Source organism: Notechis scutatus, chromosome Z (assembly GCF_049901735.1).
Source record: "Notechis scutatus isolate UNSWTSFEM ecotype Mainland chromosome Z, rNotScu1.2, whole genome shotgun sequence".
In the NCBI taxonomy this organism is placed as follows: Eukaryota; Metazoa; Chordata; class Lepidosauria; order Squamata; family Elapidae; genus Notechis; species Notechis scutatus.
The window spans coordinates 27,026,423-27,050,561 of record NC_142025.1 but is presented as its reverse complement, the minus strand read 5'-3'; the positions used below and the strand labels follow the sequence as shown (position 1 = coordinate 27,050,561).

The 24,139-nt window shown below is 34.2% G+C and overlaps 1 long non-coding RNA gene across 1 annotated transcript in view; it reads right to left on the bottom strand.

Moving 5' to 3' along the window:
* The window catches only part of LOC148128802 (uncharacterized), an 80,301-nt gene that overhangs the window by 9,355 nt on the left and 46,807 nt on the right, over positions 1 to 24,139 (bottom strand). Inside the window, exon 2 of the long non-coding RNA XR_015746004.1 lies at positions 14,732 to 14,875. This is a non-coding gene — a long non-coding RNA (uncharacterized LOC148128802). The remainder of the gene's footprint in view (positions 1 to 14,731; positions 14,876 to 24,139) is intronic.

Sequence of the window (24,139 nt, the reverse complement as noted above, 5' to 3'; positions counted from 1 at the left end):
TTTTATTTCACCTTAGATCCATTTTTTTCTTTGACTTTCATTATTCTTTTAATGTTTTGATATTCGTTACTGGGGCTTGTAGATCATTTGTACTTTTAGCTACAAGAGTAGGGCCATCAGCATTGTGAATGTTTGGATGTTTCTTCCTCCAGTTTTAAGGACGTGCTGATTTTTCCAACTGATTTCTCTCAATATATATATTCTGCAGATAGCTTGAATAAGTAAGGGGAGATTATACAGCCTCACATCGCTCCTTTGCTAACAGGACATTAAGATGTACTGAGATTTCCAGTTTCAATTGAGTTGAATGTGTTTCTATAAACAATGAAGCACGTGACTCGTATCTTGTTCCCTTTTCTGATTTGACATGTGGGACTTTGCTGATTGATTTGAAGGCTTATTTTGCTATCATATGAAATTAGGGATATTATTTCCTCATCCTGTTAAGTATTTGATTCTTTCTTTAGTTTTAATACACAAGACTGACTTTCAGTATTTTGATCACTATGACATTCTTCAGATATCCTGAAAGTTTAGTTGTTGCTTTTTGTTGAATTTAAGTATAATCTTTCCATCATTGTTGGATTTTCTTTAAATAGGTTGCCATCCACCCATTCTCCTCTAATTTAGAGGAGAAGACAACACACAATTGATTTTTGAGGTTGTATGAGAGGATATCAAAGTATCCACCTGGGGAGGACATAGGGAAATATTGGGTGATTATATAGCCATCTCAAGGTTACAAGGGAATGTTATGACCTTATTATCTGGAATTTGCATAAAAATATCCTTCAGGATGTAGTATAATTTATAAAACTGCTGTCTATCCAAAGATTATGTTCAGTTCTCTGTCTGCACAAAAAGAATATGATTCTGTAAATGCTATTGTGGTAAATAGTTTTTACATTTTTCAATGTATAATTGGAGTACAAGGTATGCTTATAAAAATGTTTTTACAAGCAAATCAGAACTAGGATAAGAGTTAGGTTGAGAAACCACTAGGCAAAAATGATCAGCCTCAGCATCTCTCAAAAAAGAGAAATGTTTTTCCCCAGAGCCTCTCTCTTCGTTATTTTATCAAGTAACATTCCACTCCACTTATTGTACACTCATTCTATCCTCAGCAATCCATTGAGGGAGATATCAGTTTATCTTCACTGCCTTCTCCAGCACCTGAAAAGATGCAGGGGATTCCAATAATCAGCCTTGTCATAACAAGTTTTATTGAACAAGGGTTAAACACCAAAACAGACAAATTACTGTTTTTCTGGTTTCAAAAATACTTTCCTGCGTGACATTCTAGACTTATATTTAGAAGTAAGTCTATTATACTGGCAAACATCTCAAACTTTTCCTGCAAGAAGCCATGCCTGAATTTTGGCAGTCATAAGAAAACTATTTGAATTGTCAAGCTCCTAACAGTTATTCTAACAGTTTGACTTGCATACCATTAATAAAGATGATAAGTAAGTTGTTGATCAGTATCTTTTGAGAGTGTTACTATTTCTGCCTTCCCTAGCACTTTGGACCCTACATGATATTAAAAGATATGAGCATGCAATATGACTAAGATGAAATGTATGTATATACATTAAGGGGAAATATGATTATTATGAATAAATATTTGGAACAACAATTATACTATTAGCAAATGGAAGCTTTTACTTCCCACTATTTCTACATTTTTGGCAAGTACTACAAAGCTGTAATAAGATAAACAGTTCTCAGTCTTACTAATCATAACTCTCTTAGAATAGATAATAATCAACTAGAGATGTTGGGTTTTCATTTCCTGGAACAAACTCCAGAGTGATTTGAAGAAACTCAGCAAAACTAGTTTTCCCTATCATCACATGTCTACTCTGACAAAGAACATACTCTCTAAAATTCCCCTATTTTGAAAAACTAAGAAGAATAAAATGTATGCTTGATGAAAAATAATATACTCTGAAGTATTGTCAACAAAATTCCAAACTGCAATGGTAATTACCCTAACCCTAACCCTTATGTTGACAGACCTTCTCTTTTCCAATGAATGAATTAGATAATGATGCCTGTCACATTTTATATTTCCCTAACACAAATTAGCTCAAATTTGAAGACTGAAAAAGTGGAATCTGTAGAGCAGATAGAAAATCTGTTGGATATCCATCAAGCCTAGCCAAATGACCAATGGTTTGCAATGTCTAACCATCTGGAGGCCACTAATTTTGCATTTGTGGTCTGAACTCTTGAATTATGGGGGGGAACCATGGATAGAGATAGAACAAAACCCCAATTTCATTCAATAAATTTTTACATTTACATTAATGGGATTTAACATTTATATTCTCCATATATTTAATACATTCCCTGATGTCAGATTAAAAATTTTGTTGACATATTTTGTGAGGAATATGATGAAAGCAAAAGGCTTTGTGTAGCTAATGGTGCTCCAGAGCCAATGGTTTTGCAAATACTTGTTTAGATATTTTATCTGTGTTAATAAATTGAGTAAGCTGAAAACATAAACCAACGAGATTGAAAGAATTTAAAATATTGTTGTTTCTGTTTTAATTTACAATAATTTTATGCATTTTTACAAAGTAAAAATTAAGCTTTATGAAGTTATTCTTATTTTAGATTAAATAGATTTAGATTTAATACAGTATTTTCTATATTAGATCATTGGTAACTATTAAAACTATGTTTATTTATGATGTTTAATACTGGATTCCTGCATAAATAACTTTCCAAGCACTGTTGCCTTTTCCCAAGTTCATATGTAATAGGAAGACATCTCTACTGAGCTTCCTATCTCAACTAATTTTTTTTAAAGTATTCTAATTACAAAAATAAATTAAAATCTGTACTGCTGCAATGCAAAATGTCAACAATAAGAAACATCTGTTTTCAGAACTGTCTCTTATCTCTACATAAACTTTGTGGCATTTGTAGGAAATAAAACAGGTAGGCCAATGTAGGTTTGAAGTGCTGTTCTGTCTTCTGTAATATGGTATGTCAGACATTAGGACTGTGTTTGCTTTGAAAAAGTCAGAAAAGTTTTTGTGCACCTATACAAGCCTAAGCATAGCTCCTCTTTTATATTCATTAGGGCTTAAACACAATCCTGCAGAATTACTCAAGAATAATTGCCACTGAAAAACTACACTTGCTTTCAGACATACATTTAAGAGTATAACCTGACTGAGCCATATTTTGTAAAACCATAGCTGATTAAGGCAATCTTTATATCGTTAGAAATCAGTGGTCCTATCATCCCCCTATATTTTATTATCTTTCCATGGTTCAGTAATGAATTAATACAGCTTTTCCCTTATTCACAATTGTAAAAATTCGTAATGTTTTCTTCATCATGTTATGCCTGATTAATACTGAGAATGAATAACTGTATTACATTAAATGCTTTCCTCACAATTAATATTTCACAGTATTATATTAAGCTCTTTCATTAAATTCTCTCTACAGCTAATTGTTTGTGCTAAAAATAAAAATAATGTATGGGACTTATTGAAACCCTTCTGTCTTATAAAAGCATTGTATTACATTTTCTGTGCAAAACAGAAATGTTTATAATAGTTGTTGCATTAATGGAATGTTTCATTATTGAACAGGTTTTATATTAGAAGAGAAATAAATGGAAAAATGTTTCTTTTTTGGCTCAGAAATATTTTCTTAGTTAATTTTTTTTTATTTTTCAATTATCTTTTTTTTTGCTTTTTAATTTTGTTTATGTATAGTAGAATTGGAAAATAATCAGAGTCAATTAATTATTGTGGATACTTAGTGAAATAAACTTAGCAGCCACAGTCATTAATGAGGTGAATTAAGTTAGTTCTAGGCCAGTATATCAACAATGAACAATGAACCTTCCCATTTAGGTATGTGCATCTTGTATTGAAAAGAAACAAAACTGACCATTGCAGAGAAGCAACAAAGCTATCATTTCAAAGGTATGATAATTAAGTAGAATAGAAAAATCTAGTATGAAGATGAAATTGAAGAATGGGGGAAAGAGAATTAAAAATAATTTAAATTAAATATAATATAATTCTCCAGAAAGAATTGTATCCTGTCTGTACTGTCATGGAGGCTCCTTCTTGTCAAGATAAAATATGGATAAAAATATTTAAGTTGTATTAAGAAATAAATGCGTATTAAGGTATTGTTCTCTTATTCTATGATTTCTACCAATTAAGGTAGTGTAAAGCGCTACATTTTGCAGAAAGAATTACCTGGTTATCTATCAGGCATAGTTGAATCCAGTAGGATTTTAGAATAATATTTATTTGTTATTACAACATAACTATATAACTATGCTATCTCATGATTTATATCTATTATAAAGTGGAATGCTCATAATCCTATGAATGAATGAATCTATAGTACCACATATCTATTTGTCAATGTGGTATAATAATAATAAATCTTGAAAGATTGGATTGGAATAGTCCTAAGGATATCTTTTTTTTTAAATTAAATCATATGTAAGTCATTTATTAATTGCAATATTCCAGCATGACTTTAATTTTTGAATAAGAAAATCCATCAATTATTTATATTTTTGTCTCAATATGTAGTGAAAATGGAAAACAGTCTATTGGATTACATTCTTTTTTTGTTACATGACCTTTATTGTATCTCAGAAACAAGAGATAATTTGATGAACAAAAAAAATAGACACAATGGCTCTAAATGTTATAAATATAGCCATTACAAATTCAATGTGAAACAGATTTTGGTTTGCGTGAAGCATGCAATACTGCTTTGTTTAGCATCAGCATCATAAAGTGCTTCATACATAATAGAGAACATCCACGACTAATTTTTAATTTTATTTTTTTCAGTAAAGTTTAAGATCATTTTCTCTTCTTCCTAAAAATATATTATTAAGTCCTAAATCCTTCAACATCCAGTGATTATCGTCCTGCTTACAAGCATTATAAATGAAAATATCATAATAACTTTAATTATGTATGCTTTAAATTAACAGTGTTTAAAATTACGGGGGAAAATAAGGAAGTGAAAAATGTTTTTCCTTTTATGTATATAAAAATAGAAATAATTATTTGCTACACATCTGAAGATTTTACAGTCTTCTCTTTCTTTGTAAACAGAGACTAAACATGAACAAATGTCTTAGAGCTATTGTTATAATGAAGTATTATTCCTTGCTTACATTCTGTGGAGTGCTAATGCCAGCCCTGCTGAGTGTGCAAACTCCCTCAAGCTCCTTTCGCTCATCTAACCAAATCAGTAAACTCTTCCAATATGCCTCACTAAGCTTGCACTCTGTGGAAAAGTAAAGAGCTGCCTCATGAGTAAGAAATTGAGAAACAATTCTCTGAATCTGATAGAATTAAACTTTACGGTTCAAGCTCAGTAAGAATAACACATGGATGAATTCATTGCAAATAGCTTTAAAATGTTTCCCTGAAATATTGATTGAAGCAAATTTTGCTCTTAGAGTGAGCAAATAATTAGAGAACTGTAGCTCAGAGAAGCAAATCAGCTATTTATTTACTGGGAACCAGTATTATGTAATTGTTAAGGTGTTGGAAGACATGGAAGTTTCATTAAGTGGCTTGGGGACAGCTACTTTTGCTCATATAGGGTTGCTATTATGGGGAAATATAGAGCAGAGCATAATACATAAGCTCTTGTGCCAAAGGCAGGTTAGAAATCAAATAAATAAATTTATTGTCTTTTAATACAACTTTTTGGCTCATAAAGCAAATAAAACATAAAAAACAAATTTTAAGTTAAAAGGCCCAGATTACAAAGCATATTTTTAATAAAAGGAATAAAGAAATCTTCACCTTAGTCCAAAGGACCTTGGAGATTTACAACTTTTGCACTGTAAAAACATACATGCCTTGATCAAGGTAAAGTTGTTGATGCAATTTACATAGATTTTTGTAAGGCTTTTGATACAGTAGTACACGATAAACTGCTGTTGAAATTAAACTCTTAAGGCATTTCTGGATCTTTGCACAAGTGTATTGCTGTTTTCCTGTCTAATAGACTGCAGAAAGTCAAAATAGGGAACTCACTATCTAACTCTACATCAGTTCACAGTGGTGTTTCTCAAGGCAGCATTTTAGGTCCCACACTTTTTTGCTCTATATCAATGATTTATGCAATCAACTTAAAAGTAATTGCATTCTTTTTGCCAATGAAGTAAAATTATTCCATTCTACAGATAATTCTGTTGTTGTGCAAAGTGATCTCGGCTATGTGCCTGAATGATCATCTATTTGGCAAATAGGTTTTATTACATTTATTAATTTTGATTAATAAATGCCCCATCTTACATATTGATAAAGTAATCAGAATGTCAAGTTTAAGCTAGGTGGCATTGATCTAGCAGATGACCCTCACTTTGTTAAGGACCTAGGTGTACTTATCTCTGACTATCTATGCTCCAAAGTTCACTATAACAGTGTTGCTAACAAACATTAAGAGTTGTAAACTAAATTTTGTTAAGTTTTTTTTCTGGAAACATTTTATTGCTAATTAGAGCTTATAAAACCTATGCTAGACCAATCTTAGATTATAGTTGGACTGTTTGGAACCCCCACCATATATCTGACATCAGTACTGTCATGCCCCTATCAGAGTCTGAATCTGCGGGGGAAGATGAGCTGGAACAAGAAATGCCAGACATTGAGAGGGTGGCTCCATTGGCCTTGGAGGAAACTGGGAAAAGATAGAGTCAGTCCTGGCAAGGACTCTATACCTCCCAGCAGGCAAGGAGATACGGAGGCAGGAGGAAAATGAGGGACAGAGCTCAGGAAAGGAGCCAGCACCACCCCCTCCTGATCCAAGGGCTCAGTGAGTGGAGAGGAGGCGTGATCAATGCAGATGGAGCAGTCTATGTATGAGTAGAGTGCCTCGCCCATCTTCACAAGGCACACTGGGAGAAGGAGATTTAAGGAGATGCTGTGGGGAGGGGCATTTGTCGGGAACAAATGCTGAGTTTCTGAAGTGTGCATGCCGACGTTGGAACTGACCAATGTCAGTTGTATTTCGGTGGGCATTCTAGACTAATTACCTGGATCTTTTGTTCCTTGAACTCATTGATTTGCCCTTGATTTGCCAAATATCTCTGGATTTATTGCTGAGCAGCCTTGGTGCAGACAGCGCTGGGCTGGACTAAATGCAGGCAGAAGCTGCTTGAGGTTTGTGTGGCATTTTGTTATCATTCTGCTTGAGTCTTGCCAGAAACATGGGAGCATTTGGGGAACTTTGGAGCAATAAAGGTATGGTTTGAACTGCCAGCTGTTTGTGTGATCTTGTACTGTGCCCTGGGTCATCAGAAGTACAATTGAGCAAGTTCAGAAGTACTTCACAAGAAAAGCCTTGCATTCTTTTGTACACAATAGAATTCCTTATGCTACTAGGCTCGAAATTCTCAGTTTTAGAACTTAGAACGTAGAACTGCAATACTTGCGGTCAGACCTAGCTATTGCATACAAAATTATACATAGTAATGTTTTCCCTGAAAATGACTTTTTCTGTTTTAATCACAATAATAAGCACGCAAACAACCACTTTAAACTCAGTGTAAACTTGACTGTAAAAAATATGATTTCTGTAATAGAATTGTCGAAGTCTGGAGTGTCCTACCTGATTCAGTTGACTCAGCTACAAATTTTCAGTTTCAGTAACAAATTGACTTCTGTGGACCTTACTTCATACTTAAATGGTCAGTAGAGGGAGCATGCATAAGTGCACTAATGTGCCTATTGTCCCTGTCATTGTATTTTTATTTTCTTATTCTTGTTTTTGTTTGACAAATTCCAATAAATAAATAAATAAGATGACGTCAATTCTATCTTTTTGACAAATTGTTCTGTAATTAAGCTGCGACTATATAAAAAAAGCTCAGTTATGTTTGAATATCCAACACTTTTTGTCCATCAAGGATATTTGGAGCACTTTCACATGCTACCTTTCCTCACAAAACAGTGAGGACCTGTAATTATTTTCATTTCTTCTGAATTAGAAATGTTTAAAAGTACGCACAGATCACCAATTTGTATTCCATCTTACTATCTAATAGGCTGAAAAATGGCACATTTTGCACATTCCCTGAGTTGCCATATTCTGGAATTACTAGAATAACCTCATTCCTTGATGGTCCAGAAAATCTGAGAAAGAGGACTTCATTCTGCCAGGAAATTTTCATGAAGAAAAGATAGTTTCTTTTAATTTTTGCAATCAGGTATTAATAGCTGTAACCACGGGGAGAACGGAGAGAAGATACCAAACAATGTCTACAGATAAGTAATAGAAATATGAAGTTTTCAGCATAAGGAAAGTGATAGTGACAGTGAGAGGCAAAGTAGAATTGCCCTGAAACCAGGAAGCAGTGTGAAGGGACAATGCTTAAAAAGAAAGGGACACCATCAAAAAGGAACACAGATGACCAGGCCGTACAGAATTGCATCATTTCAAAACAGGAACATTTCCTTTCCCCGGTTTTAATATAGTTGCAAATAAACAGAAGCAGCTTTAGAAGGAACAAAATCTCCATTCTCAAAGCCCATGGGCATCATGTGAGCTGGTTTTAAGACAGTAGAAAAGATATTGTGTGGAAGTGAATTCTCACCTTTTATGAACCAGTTTATTTTCTTGAAACCAAGGTAGCTGAACTAGAGAAAGAAAAGTACTGATATGAACTTCTGCAACATACCAATCTCAGACTAATGGACCTTCATTTCAATATGTATGAATGGCCATTCTCCAAAAGTGACTCTGAACATTATACAAAGATTAAAATAGCAACAATAAAACATCAACTATAAGATATTACTTTTGAATATTCAGTGTTATCTCCATAAACCTATTGCAATGAACAATGGTGTATAGAGGTTAAAGCTGGAACTGGGGAAACCAGATTCAGCACAGAAGCTGACATGTGACTTCTGTTTTGTTTTGTCCCAGTCCAATCTATCTCACACCATATTTGTTGTTGGGAAAATTTGGGCATACCAAATGTTATGCATGCCTTGACTTCCTGAATGAAAGGCAGGGTGCAAATCTAGTAAGTATATAGGAAAGAGTCATTTTTTTTTCATTTTTTTGCTTCTAAGCAACCCAGTTAATTATAGCCTGAATTTACTGAATTGCCTAGCTTCATAGAACATACTAAACCATAATTGAATAAATGAATGAATGAATGAATTCTTGATTGGCCAAGTGTGATTAGACACACAAGGAATTTGTCTTGGTGCATATGCTCTCAGTGTACATAAAAAGGAAAAAATACATATGTCAAAAATACATATGTCATCATATGGTACAACACATTATAACATAATTGTAACATACTTGCTAGATATGCACAACATAGCATTGAAAATTGAGGTTTTTCCAAAGTGGCAGGTTCATGTATTTCAGAAATTCAAAAATGAAATTATAATTAATAATAAATCAAATAAATTCAATAACTAATACTAGACACTAATGATAAGGGGAATAAGCACATCAAGATGATTTGATTGGCTTTGTACAAAAAAAATTGAAAAAAACATTCTTTTTGATTGTTTTAGAAAAGATATTCCAATGAAATACTCATGAGTTATTGAAAGACATATTGCGCACTTCATTAATTAACTGAAGAAATAGCAAAGGTTTACTCCATGGCTGTGCAACATAATCTTTTGTTACATTTGCCTTTTTTCCTTTTTCCTAATGCAAATTTATAGAGATTATCTTGAAGAAATTATGCAGAAATGATTATTAAAAATTAAGGCATTCTTTTAGCCTGATAAACAGAGAAAACATTAGAATTACTGTAGGTTCCACCAGAATTCAAGAAGAGACAATGGAATGCACTATAATCTTCATCTTGCCCTCCTTTTCCAGATAGATATGCATGCCAAAGGATATTAGTTCAACAGAAAAAAGGTAAATATTCTCCAAATCAGGATTTTTAAATCTTCTGTTTGGCTGTAGTATTAAGTTTGCAGAAACTTTGTGCTTCGCTGTAGGTATAGTTTGGAAGGAGAACAGACAGAATAAATCATACAATAATTAAGCCACAAACTAGCCAACCATACTTTTGTTTACATACCCAGCCTTAGTTGAGAAAGTATCCAGCAGGATATGAAAGTGATTGTGATTGATTTTCTGTATATCTCTGGTTTCATAATTTATTCTTAAGCATTTTGCTTAAAGTGTAAAAACATGCACTATGCTTAATACAATTTAAGGAATGAAGCATTGGTCCTACTTGAATGCATCTTCTCGGGGTGCTGCGAGAGAGCCCAGGCAACTCCATCTCCAAGCTTGTCAAAACTATTAAGACCTGCCTCCGTTGCTAGGAAACCCAGCTTCGGCAAAGTCAATGAGACAGACTCCACATGTCCATATACCTTGGAAAACAAGAAAACAACCAAGGACAAGGCAAGACAAAAAAAAAACCCAAACAATTTTTCCCCTTTGCAAGACTGGATGGTCCAGACAATGGAACTGGATTTTCTCTCGGCACTCCAAGAAGACGTGTTCAGGTAGGACCAATGCCTCTTCTCCATAGTACTGCTGCGAGAGTCTAGGCAAGGGATATACCAAAGTGTAGAGTCCAATGGGAGGGCAGCCATCCGGTCCTGCGATCCCTGCTCCGATAGTACTTGCTGTAACACATGTCTGCCGAAAGCAGCATCGGCTGAAGCAAAAGAGTCCAATCTCTAATGCTTTATAAAAGGAGAGGGAGAGGACTAAGTGGCTGCTCTGCAGACCTCTTCAAGCGAGGCCTGCATGGCCCAGGCTGCCGTTGTGGCAGCATTCCTGGTAGAGTGTGTCATTACGTGGTCGAGGAAGACCCTTATATTCATAGGCTCTGGCTATATAGGACCTAATCCATCTACCCACAGTAGCCAGAGAGATCTTGTTCCCCAGACTCGCCAGTTGGAATGAGACAAAGAGTGACTCCAACTTCCTGAAGAAAGCAGTCCGCTTAATATATATTCAGAGCGGTCTTCTCACATCCAGAGTATGCCATGTCCTTTCCAACCTATGTTTCAGATTAGGACAAAAGTCTGGCAACACAACATCCTGTGCCCTGTGGAACCAGGATTTTATTTTAGATAGAAATGCAGGATCCAGTCGAAGGACCACCTTGTTCAGGTGAAAAATACAGAGGTCCTTTCGGACTGACAGAACAGACAGTTCCAAAATACGCCTTGCTGAAGTGACATATGGTCAACTGTAGACACTGGGGGTCTGGGTGGACCAGAACCCCCTGGGGAAGAGAGATCCTGCCTGGGGGAATCTTCCAGAGCTGGGCCACCAACAACCCCATGAGATCTGCAAACCAGGATCTCCTCGGACAATGCGGAGCTACAAACAACACCTAAGCCCATTCCTCCCACAATTTCCCTAACACCTTGGGAATGAGTGGCAGGGGTGGGAAGGCATACAACAGGCCCCAAGGCCATCAGCACCTTAGGGCATTGATTCCTTCTGCCCTTAGGGCTGGAAACCAGGAGTAGAACCTTGGCAGTTGAGCATTTACCGGATTGGTAAATAAGTCTGCGACTGAAATAAAGATGGATGGAGCCGCCACTCCACGTGGTCCATCTTTGTCCTGCTCAACCAGTCGGCTTGAACATTGTCCACTCCCGAGATGTGATCTGCCTTTATGGCCAGCAGATGCCATTCTTCCCAGAAGCCTAACCTCTTGGCCTCTCTCATGAGAGACCTTGAGTGAATCCCCCCTGTCAATTTATGTGGGCTTTGGCTGCAACACTGTCCATGAGGATAAGGACATGAGCCTCTTCCACACTGTTCTGGAATTGTCTGAGTGCCAGGAACACCACCCTCAATTCTAGCCAGTTGATGTTCCAACCTCTGTCTGTGTGAGTCCACTGACCTTAAGCCATTTCTGAAAGGAGGTGAGCATCCCAATTGAATAAGCTGGCATCTGTTGTTACGGTGAGGCAATGGGGCTCCCAGAACAAACACTCACTGCTCATTGCCGGGGATAACCACCAAATCAGAGACCTGATCACCTGGGGTAGGGACAGTGACTCTGACTAAGGAATGGCTCCTGCTTGCTTTCTGATATGACAGGAGGAACCATTGCAGAGCCCTGGAATGGAGCCAAACCCAGGGAACTATGTCGAGGCATGATACCATCTTCCCCAGGAGCCTTGACAAGAGGACCAAGGTCATTATTCTCTTCTTCCTTATCTGTTTTGCCATCACCTGTAAGCTCATCAGGCAGTCCTGGGAAAGAAAAACACTGCAAGAATGGGTATCTATTACTGCCCTCAGGTGCAACAGCCAGACTTTTTTTTTGATGTTTATGGAGAACCTGTGGGACTGCAGGACTTAAATGGTTTATTGCAGTTCTTCCCTGGCTTGGGGTTCTGAAGATGACTGGACTAATAAGTCGTCCAAATAACATTGCACTCTCACCGGGAGAGATCGAAGGAAGGCTGCCATGACTGCCAAAATCTTGGTGAAGACTCTTGGAGCTGATGAGAGACTGAAAGGAAAGGCTCTATATTAATAATGCTGACCCTTGTAATAAAACTGGAGGAACCGACGGTGAGGAGCCCAAATGGAAATGTGAAGGTAGGCTTCCATCAAATCGATAGAGGTGAGAAGTCACCATCCCGAGTGCTCTGAAGGGTGGAACTCAGTGACTGCATCTTGAACTTCCTGTATGCCACAAAGGTGTTGAGACGTTTAAGATCCAGGATGGCTCTCCAGTCCCCCGAGGCCTTGGGTATGATAAAGAGTTGGGAGTAAAAAAAACCATCCCCCATTTACTCTCTGGAACCACCTGATTCTGTAATATGTGTAATATAGAACCCACAGATTCCTTCAGTTATGGAAACCTGCTTTCACTTTCAGTTTTGGACTTTAGGTATTTTTTTTTTAGTTCTTAGTTGTACTCTCTTTTATTTTTAGAGATTCCAAAGTAAATCTAAACTTCGATAGAAGCTTCATCTCTACCTCAGACTATTTTTTTTCTACACAATTTATTTTGTGGCAAAGTTGTGTTTCTCCCTTCCTGTAAGATATTCTCAGCTGTATCTGCTTATGATCTCTTCATTTCCAAGGTCTCTTCCAACTCTGTTATTGTTGTTTCTTTTTTTATGAGAAGATGTAAAACCAAATCCTCTTCTCTTCCAGTGATTCTTCTCAAAATCACTATTTTCCCAGTGTAACAATTAAGTTTCAATTACTGCTTGGTGACTCACTGCAGATCATTCTTTCTGTGCCAAATTTATATTGTTTTATCCTATTCAGGTCCTTCTTTTTTTCAAACAAGGATTTCTTACAAGCCATGTGTTGCCCAAGATAGATAAGACTCCTGGCATTCCCCATCTTCCCAGCGCACTTTAAAAAATAATCAGTGAACACTTGTAGTAACACAGTTAAGATCACATTTAATTCAGTCTTCATATTATAAGGGAAGATTAATGAATTCCCGGAATCTCTTTATTGATTGTGGGATGTATTCAAATTTACCAAGCACCAAGTTGAAACCTAAGTTAAACTGAGAGTTCTAATCAGGCAGCATTTTTTACTCATTTTTTTGCTCTAAACAAGCATCAAAGCAAATACACGTAGTCATCAGGTTATGTACTTAGTAGCTTGAAGATGACAGAGGACCCTTTCAAAATTACAGCTTCTGCAGAATTACCAATCATTCACTCTTATAACTGACTACAAAGATGCTGCAGTCTGGTTTTCTTTCCCCACCCCAAATCCCACTCGATCTTGGTTTATATAACATGATGAGCCTTAAATCATGGTTTACAATTTACAGTAGCTACTTCACCCCACAAAACTGTATTTGTATAGAGTGTGAACCAAGCCAATGTTGACGCATACATAAAACTATTTTTAAAAGGAGTATTTTAGTTCATTTTATGAATGATGGCATCTTCTATTGTATTCTCAGTACATATTCCTAACATAGTTGTCTCTACTGATTCAGCATCAAAGTTATCAGGGTAACTATTTTCACATACTTAATCTGTTTGTGAAAATAAAAAACAATCTATATTGAGTCACAAAAGAAGGATAAAATTATATCTCTTATGACTTTACATATGAATTAAAATGAAAAAAAGTGTTGGAACAATTATTAAAACACAAAATTGAATACTTTAAAAGTTGAATAGCAACAATTACATCTTTCTTCCCTTTTTAAAAATATTTTTCTCATTCCCACTCCTTCCCACTAAATTATTTTAAGAAATCCTCCTCCACTTCCTGTCTCCTAATAGCACATATTTTTGACACAGCTGGATATGTAAATCATAAGGGAACATTTGGTAATGATAAAGATACTAAAATGCACAATATTTCAGTATGACAATTGCAGCTGGGTTTCAACCAAAAAACAGAATATGAAAAAAAATCTGATGAGATACTTGGATGATGCAGAATTAATTTCTCTTGCTATGAAAATAACTTTTTTTTTTTCATGAAAAAGGAAATTAAAGAGATGGGTAAGTTTCTTCCGATCATATTAAAGTGATTGAGATAAAGGCTAAGCTATACCAAAAAAACAAAACAAGAAAGATTTCTCAAGACAAATCAAATTTTTTCTCTATTCACTCAATTTATCATTCTAAAACCTTTAAAATTTAGTCAACATTTGAAATTTTTAAATACTGAAGGCAAAAATTATGAGGAAGCAATATAGTGTTCAAAGGAAGAACTGGTGGAGGAGAAAAGGTAATCATAGTAGAACAACTATTACCTGGGTGGGATCCAACCGGTGTAACTACCGGTTCAGTAATTTTACATTTTGCTGAGTGAGCGTGTATATCATCGTCATCTAGCTGCCTGGACAACTGAGCAGTGCTGCGCTCAGGTGTGCAGCAGTTGAAAAAGCACAAAGCAGCTGCAGTTGAAAAAGCACGAAATAAAGGTCAGGTAAGAGCCCAGGTGGGCAGGTGGGCCAAAACAGCAGCAGACATAGAACCGGTTCTATGTATGCTCTCTGTTTGCTGCTTTTCATAGCAACCGGTTTTACAGAAGTGGACTGAACCAGTAGAATCCCACCCCTGACTAATTTGTCTAATTGATTTTGCATGTTGAAAGTTGGCTGGGAAGGTTGCAAATGATGATCTCAGTACCCCCAGGACATTGCAACCATTGTAAATACTTGTCAATTGTCAAGCAAATTTTGATCTTGTGAGCATCAGATACTGTGAGGACTGACTGTAAAACACTTTTTTCTCAGTACCACTGCAACTTTGAATAGTCATTAAATGAACAGTTTAATAGAGGACTACCTGTACTCTAGATTTCAGCATAAACACTTTTGCATATTTAAATATCCAGGCATGTGTTTCTTTAAATCCTGGCTTTCTATGCATTGTATAAATAATGGCTGTATTAATTCTTGGGAATCTAAATGCTTGTTTATTTAAAGCTTATAATTAAAAAATCATGAGAATAATATGATAGAAGAAGTGACATGAGACAGTAACTTAAATTCATAGAACAGTACAAAAATGGAAGAAACATCCATTAACAATGATTGAGATTATGACAATTTTTTCTTCATTGATTCTTCTGAGCCTTTCAAGATTCTGCATGTTTTTGATCAACTATGTGTATAATCAGTGAGCTAAATATACCTTTTGCTACCTTCCTTTTTCAATTTCTATCTTTTAATAAATACTGTTTTCTTTAATAAAAAATACCTTAATTAAAATTTCAGAAAAAGAAAACAGACAAAAAGATAGAAAAAGACACTTCTTTCAATCCCAACAAGTATAATCAACATTAACAACTTATCTTAAAATATAATCAATCACCTCTTCATCCCATACTTCATCCCATTTTTATAAGCCCATCTCTACAATCTCATATCTCCATATTAATCAGCAAAAGTTCAGTAAGAATCATCAAAAATAACAGCATAATTTATTTACTAAACACATTTTAATGCTTCTTTTTACATTTATATCTCCATTTTTAGTTAAACAAATTCTTCATATTTCATCTTTTTAAATCTCAAGTCTAGTCCCAGTCAGAAAAACAATTAAACCACTAAACAGCCATTATTTTAATCTTGGTCAAATAATCAGATTTTATATACTTTCTTCTTTCTCTCAACAGTCTTTAAATCCTTTAAGAAAGTTCTAACATCTGCCTTCTCATAGTCTCTTTATCTCTTATATCAAAATTCTTGTCACCTTTATCAGACCACTTTTGGAACTCCATTACAGCAACTGTAGCAAATTCCTCAACAAAAGAAAACCATCCACATTGCTCTTTATAATTTGTACATCATTTTTAAAAAACATTTAAATCCACTTGTGTAGAAGAATCAGGAAAAGGAATTAAATTAATAAGGCATCAGTTTAGAGTCCTTGCATAGCCATAAAACAATTAAGCCAACTTTCACCCCCAATGCCGCTGACTTTTCCTAAGCCTACCCTGGTTAGTTGAGAAGATTCCTGTACATAACATCATTTATCAAATTATCAGTTGGAGTTTGTTCCTCTTCAATAATACCTTCTAATACCAAAATCAGTCAATCAATCTCAAAGACTTCCTACATCCATTTAGTAAATATTTCTTTTAAGGTAAGTAAGCACCAGCTGCCTTCTTATGTCCAACCTTCAAAGTCATTTTTTATAAACAAGAGAATTTTCTGAAGACAAAGGATCATTTCCATTAAGTTCAGAGTCTTAAATCAAATTCATATGAGCTCTTAATCTGTTTAAAACTTTTTAAAGCCAACAATAATAATCTGAAACAACTCTTTGCTGTATATTCCAAAAAGAAAATTGCTACAAAATTTTAAACTTGTATTTTCCTTTCTTAATAGATTAAAGAATTCATCCAGAAAAGGCAACCAGAGTTGCAGTTTTGAAGTATTTCAGTCTTTTAACAAGAAGTTTTTTTTCAAAGTAAACACTGAAGTGATTTTAAAAATTTGGTCATTTTGAGACTAGGTAAAGGCTTAATTAACATTATCTGAACTCAGAACAATCCTGTGGCTCCTGGCTTTTTGCAAGAAACTACAAATAAATCATTCACAAAAATGCCACAGCTGTCCAGAGTACATTATGAATAATTTAATATTTTTTGTTTCATTGCAGAGAAAATTTTCCACAGTCCAGATCCAGCATTGTGTCTTTCAGCATTAATGTCTCTTATTGTCCATGTAACATCAGTTCACCATTCCTCAGCAGATATAGCTCCTTCCTTCTTTCCTTTCTTCCTTCCAAGCTGTTCCACTGTTCCTTTCACTGTTCCACACAGGAAGATACATAAATGTCAAGCCCTAAATTGACATATGTGTAGCCATTTTAGTTAGGCTTAGTATATATTCTTTTTCTTACTTTTTCTGTGGCAATCATGGGGGGGAGGGTTTCAGGCTTGCCACATTCCTAAGCGGGGAGGAGTGGAGATAGAGTTGTTTAGGCTAAGTGATTCGTCTTCCCATGGGAAAATTAGCTGTCCGTGCTTAGGCCCCTTGAGGTGGAGATTTATGAGATCAAGCAACATTGAATTACTTCTATTGGATAATGTGACTTTTGGGGGTTGTATCAGATCGGGAATTACCATGGACTTTGCCAGTTTGATGTTTTCCTAAATAAAAGAAATTGCCTTGGAAGATGGAGTTTGTTCTTTTCTTTTTAAATGGATTTCATCACTTGGAAACCTGACAATAAAATTTCTTTCTATATAGATGTCTATTGTAAGAAAATAAGATTACCGGATAACTGATTTCCCATTCATGTCAACACTTTTTCCTTGACAGCAGGAACAAAATGAATTATAATTGGCTTCTTCTGTTTCTTAATTTCAAATTTAATCTAAATTTGAATTCCTGGAATTCCTGGGTGGTTTTCCTCTGAAATATTAATCAAGACCATTGATTATTTATTTGTCTGTTTATATTAACTGCCTGCTACCTATCTATATAAAACTATGCAGCTACCTATGACCTAGCTTTTTACCTCACGATATTCCCAGGATTCAATTTTACCTGGGCTTGTTAAATAACAGTGCCTGAATTTAGAAGTAATGCTAAGCCATAAAACTATTATTTTTAAACAACAGTGACTAGATTCTCATATTACAGCAAGCTATGTTGAAATAACCATTTTAACTTTCCATGAGATATGAATCCAACCAATTGGTGTAGGGTTTTGTACATAAAAATAGAGTCACGGGAGGCGGGGGGAAATGAACTCATTGATTTCTTATAGGGAGATCAACAGTTATCATAGTTTAACAATTCATATATTGTAATTCTTAAAAGACCTTATCAGGAAAGAAGAAAAACACCACATATATTGCTTAAACAATAAATCAGGGACAAATGTACAAAATTTAAAACTAGTCTTCATATAAATCAATAACAAGGACTTTATTTCACTAGGCATTTTTCTTATAGCAAGGAATCTGCAGGATGTCAAGGATTGCTACTCTTATGTATTTTGTATCTATATCTTATGTATTTTGAATATTATACAAATGTAAACATTGTATTTGAAGAGAAAGAACAATATTTTATTACAAAAAATGCTTCTACAAGAGAAGTATTTTATCACTGGTCGTTTTGGGGTCTTCCTTATGTTTTTTTTTCTAATGTGTTGAAGTGCTTATTAAACATTACTAAGAACTTTGTGTTCTATTTTTAATAAAAGTTGATATCACAATTTATCAGGACATTCCAAAAGACTTGTTTCAGTTTCCAAGGTTTACAAAAATTTTCTAAGGAACAGAATGCAGATTAAGCAACAAGAATTTTAAGCTTCCATATTAGGACAAATAAAAGTTCAACCAACAGTTCACCATTCAATAGCCATAACCCTTTGAATCTGAACAAAGAAACTTTGTTTCTTAGTTATCTATTTTACTTGAATAAGGACTTTTTTGTTATAGAAAATATAAACAAGCTAATTTCTTAAATTTCTTCCTAAATCTGTATGTCAATCAACCCAATTCTATTCAGAAAGGAACATAATTCTTTTTTTTTTTTCAGTCCTGTCATTTTACATACAAATTCCTCAGATATCTGCTTAAAATTTGCCACATGTTCATCACCAGAAGATACATTTTTATATATTATTATACTCTGTCTCAAAAAGTAATGGGTACTTTAAAGGTTTCTATATCCTGTTTATCTAAAAGGAATACTGTATAATACAGTAAATGAAAAGAAAGATTAGATGGAAAAAGTTATATATTCAAGAATTGGTATAATATCAACTATGAATACCAATTTACACTGAAATTCTAGAGCATATATGTCTAAATTTTTGGCTTGCCTGGGCCAATTGAGTGAAGATACAAAATTAGTCAATGTGTGGGGGGGTGTTGTGCGCGTGTGCATGTGCGGTGGAGAAATCCTCCATCAACAACAAATGTTACTTCTGAGAATGTGATCAGAAATATGGTTTGGCATGTTTGCAAATTTAGGCATGCTCGTTTATCTCTGGCCACTAAATAGTCTCCCACAAAATCATTTTTTATTCAGAATTTGCCCTTTAAATTAGGGCTCTGTTACAAAGTTGCTTTCATATTCATCAGCTCCTCATTTCCTACATCTGAAACCATTTTTTTCAGGCTTTTCGAGAAAGTAGAGAAGAAGGGATCATGCTTCAACAATTTTGTTTGGTGAAGAATAGTGAGTATTCTGCATGGTTTGATATTAGCACTTTTGTTGTAATGACGAGGCAGTCGAGTTGTTTGATCATGAACAACTGAATCATGATCTTTATTGGAGTATAGTCTTGTATTTATATACATTTTTAGTTATCCTCCATCATTGGTTAACTTTGGTTACTGCTTAACTTTCGTTACTGTTTAGTACAGTAATCCATACAATTAATTATCTCTAGTTAAAGTCTAACATATGTTTACTTCCCCTCTCTAATCCTCCTTTATCCATAGATTAGTGACTTTGTTTGCCTGAGTTGTATTTGCTTGGAAACATTCTTTATCTGAGGTTTGCCATCCGAGATTGGAACATTCCTGCAATTACAACTCTACACACTTAGAAATAGGATTGCTGCAGATCTTTACCATTAGAAACAGCAGGATTGCTTTACTTCACTAAAGTGCTTTGAAAATAAGGATGGATATTGAACTGGGCTGTTGATGCTTATTGGTGTAGGTAATAAGGAATGTCCTTGAGAGATAGGCAGAAGAGCTGCTATCAAAATATCAGTCAGTCAAAGAGCTGTGTCAGTAGCAGAAGTGTAGAGAAAACATTGCAGACAAGAGGTTTGTTTTTTTTAAGAAAAGGTAATTTTAAAAACTTTTAAAATATTTTTATTGAAAGTTTTAGTTACAGCAGTAAAACATAATCCAAATCAAAAAAGAAAAAAGAATGCAAAAAAAAGAAAAGAAAGAAATCCCATTTCCTTAAGAAAGCAACTTCCCACCCTCATTATGACAGATATAAACAATTACATATCTTCACCTCCTTTTAATTAACAAATATAAAATTTTCATTTCATAACTCATTTAAGCCAATAAATACTATTTTTTCTAATTTGCTTAGCAAAAACCCCAAATAGAACTCTAAAATAATAATATTAATTAACATATATAAAATTCAACATTCCACATTTCAACTCTTAACCATAAGCAAAATCCCATTTAACAGACATAAAATGGTTCTCATATTATAGTTAAAGTAGTTAAAGTAAAGTTTAACACAATGAAGAAGTGCCATTTTTTCTTTAACAAAGGAAAATATCACTCACACAAGAGTAATGGTAGGCTTAAATATCATGTTAACAAATGCACTACATATTTTTCCATTCCAAATGGCAACAATTCCAAAGAAAACCACCCCAAATAGCAAGTTAAATATTCCATATCTCAACTCTTAACTGTAAACAAATCCACATTCAGCAAATATAAAAAAAATCCCTATAACTTAATATAAACAGAAAACTGAAATGTAGCATAACAAAGAGGAATAATTTAATGTAACATAACAAAGAGGGATAATTTAAAAAAAACAAATTCACAAAAGTTTAAATAAAAAGAATGATAAATACCAAGCCCATTTAAAAGTTTAGGATTATATTTGGATACATTAGGGAAAACTGTAAGGGGGAAAGCTTAAACACTATATTAAATGTAAGCAAATCAAATGCACAACGTTTGTTTCAAATCCATATATTGGCAAATTAAAAAAAAAACCTGCCCAAAATATTAACATGTCCTATTTTAATGCTGGCTAAATTACAGTAACTGATTATGTGTTCCCTCTTTTTAAATAAAACAATTTTGTTCCAATTACTATCTGGTATTGTCAATTCTTATAGGGAGAGATAAAGATATCACTTTCCAGAGCCTAGTGTTTTTGTTTCTCTCTTTAGTCTGGATCAATCCAACTGAACATGGTTTAAAATTTTTGTTGTTAAGAAAACAATGCATTTTTCTCATTTTATTTTTGCAGGTGAAGGGTGAAAAGGTAGTGAAGCCAGCCTTCTTGGTCCCTTTTAAAGTGATGGCAGCAGCTTCTCATGTCCTCCTTCATTTTAGCCATTTGCTTTCATTATTTGCAGTAGCATCTATTTCTGCTCCTTTTGATATTTGACCGTTCTCTATTATTATTTTGACATTTCTCTATTATCATATTCTCAACAAATTTAAGATAATACCCAACATGAATATGCAAAATGTGATGCTATCAACCAAGTACCTGAATGTATAAGGTAGATTTTTAGACTATTGGTGGTAGAACAGTAGGTTTCACAGTATCAGCAAACTCACTAAGATGTAATGGAATATTTTAAGTTTTTGAGAAAAGCACCAGACTGATTTGTCATGTACTACTCAAACAACTAGTATTGCTAGGGTGCTCTCAAAAATTTAAAATATTTTATTTTTGGCAACACCTGGCTTAAAGCTTAATTTTTAATCACTATTTTTACATTTCATCTAGCTATTTTTAAAATCTCTGATCCCACATGGAAAGCACACTTTTCCATTTTTTTATATTTGGGACAATTTAGGGATGTTTTAAGGCATTGATCATTTATACAGTGCCTAAACTTTAGACTTAGTCTTTATTATATCTATTTCATTATATCAGGACTGAATTACACAAATTCAAGGATAACATAAATAACCTCATATTTTAAACAACAGAATAAATGAGAGCACTTTTACTTTAAATTCAAAAATGTTTCTGCTGGAACTGATATTAATAATAGTAATAATAACTGAATGTGAAAATAGTCTGGATATGACATTGATAGATTAACAGAAAAATGACAGCATTTTTGATAATGTATTAGAAACACACGTTGGTTATATTACTTGATTTTAAAAAGAATACTGTCCTGCATCAAAGTAACGTCTTCTCTAAACTTCTTTAAAATTGATCTGACTGATGACAGGAGGTTGTGAAATGAGATTTGGAAATATAAAGAAATAAAATGTTGGTGTCCCAGAGAAAGAATTTAGCATTATATCAAAAGTCAGAGCGTGTGCTTTTTCATGCCTTTTTTCCTTTACTTCCCACTATTTGGATGGAGCATTTCCTCTTGTCATTTCAACTATAGAAAAATCCATCTGCAACAGAAGCAAAGGTGGAGTGATATCAGAATTATACCAAAGAAAAATACAGTGTGTTTTTTATTAGAAATGGAACTGTAAGTCTGTTTGTAATCAATATCAGTTCTCAATTTGCAAAGGTATTTTGTTTCTACATTGGTTTATTTAAAAAAAAATACTGGCCATAAATTCACATTTATTTTAATTTTTTTCTTAATATAAGTGACATAATGCTTGACTTTTCCAGGTTCATGAAAAAAAATTAAGGCTATAAAAGAAAATGAGCCTAACTGTAGATTAAATACAAATTGAAGTGGAACCATTTGTTCTTTTTGTAGTATTTCCGTGTTAGCATAAACATTGATTGTTTTAGTTGTATATACCCTGTAAAGATAAAAGATTATATATTTCTTAATTTAATTGACCAGCTCTTTAGAAAGCATTTATAGACAGACTATGCAGTTATACTGACAAGCTTGCTAGAAAAAAAATGCCTTAAGCAAAAGGGGCCGGATTCCATTATTAATATGAAACAAATGTGTTAATCGACTTAATTAAAATGGAAAGAGATAGTGTTCTGTCTTTGAAAAAGAAAATTAATACAAAGCAGGCCTTGAGCTGCACAATATTATAAATATTTAAAAATATCAGAATTGTCACAAGAGAGGGTGTGATTTCTTGTTAATTTTAGGTATATACCAGTCTGTGCCCAGATATACTCATAAAAAGCTATCATTATGTATGACTATCAGAATCCTATAGCTGTCAGGGGAAGAATAATTTTTAATTTCTTGATTCAGGAATGTAACAGCAATTTCCCACAGTGTATAAACTGTTTCTCTCCTGTGCTGCTTCCAGCTGTTCTTCAAACCAATGGTAAACAATAACCGCTCAGATTGCTCTGGGTTAATCAAGAAGGCCCAGATCAGTCTGGATTTTAGCCACAGAAAGACTTAGTTAGCCTAGTTCCCATATTTATGTATGGCATGTCTAGGAAACCTAGTCAGTATACTTATATATTTATATTTAGCTCCAAAATCCTTAGAAATGAGTGTTAAGCTACCACCAATTTGCTGGCTAGATCCAGGGCATCAAAGATTTTGTGAAAGAAAATATTTCTTCATTTTAATGAAAACAGCAAGATGCCATAATAACACTGTGCCTGATAAATATACTTCAGGAACTGGAACACACATGTGTTATGATTTAGTTATATATATTAGACCACTATTAATATTCACATATAAAGTAAAATCTCCTTAATATCTGTAAATCATAGGCCTGAACAATTTGAGGAGAATTTTAATAAAGTATTTCTGCCAAAGATTAGCTGCCAATGCCTGGAGTACATGCCACATGAATTTTGTCTTTTATAACAAATTCCAATAGTTTTGTTAGTTCCAAGAATATACACCTATAGGAGCTCTGATGGCCAAGTGGTTGAAGTGCAGAATTGCAGGCAAATTCTGCCCACAGTCTTGATCCTGACGGGGCTCAAGATTGACTCAGGTTCTGAGGTTGGTAAACCATTCAGAAAATGCTATAAACCATTATAAGATAATATATAATCCTAAATATTATTGCTATTTTAAATCACAACACAATTTCTGTAAACCAA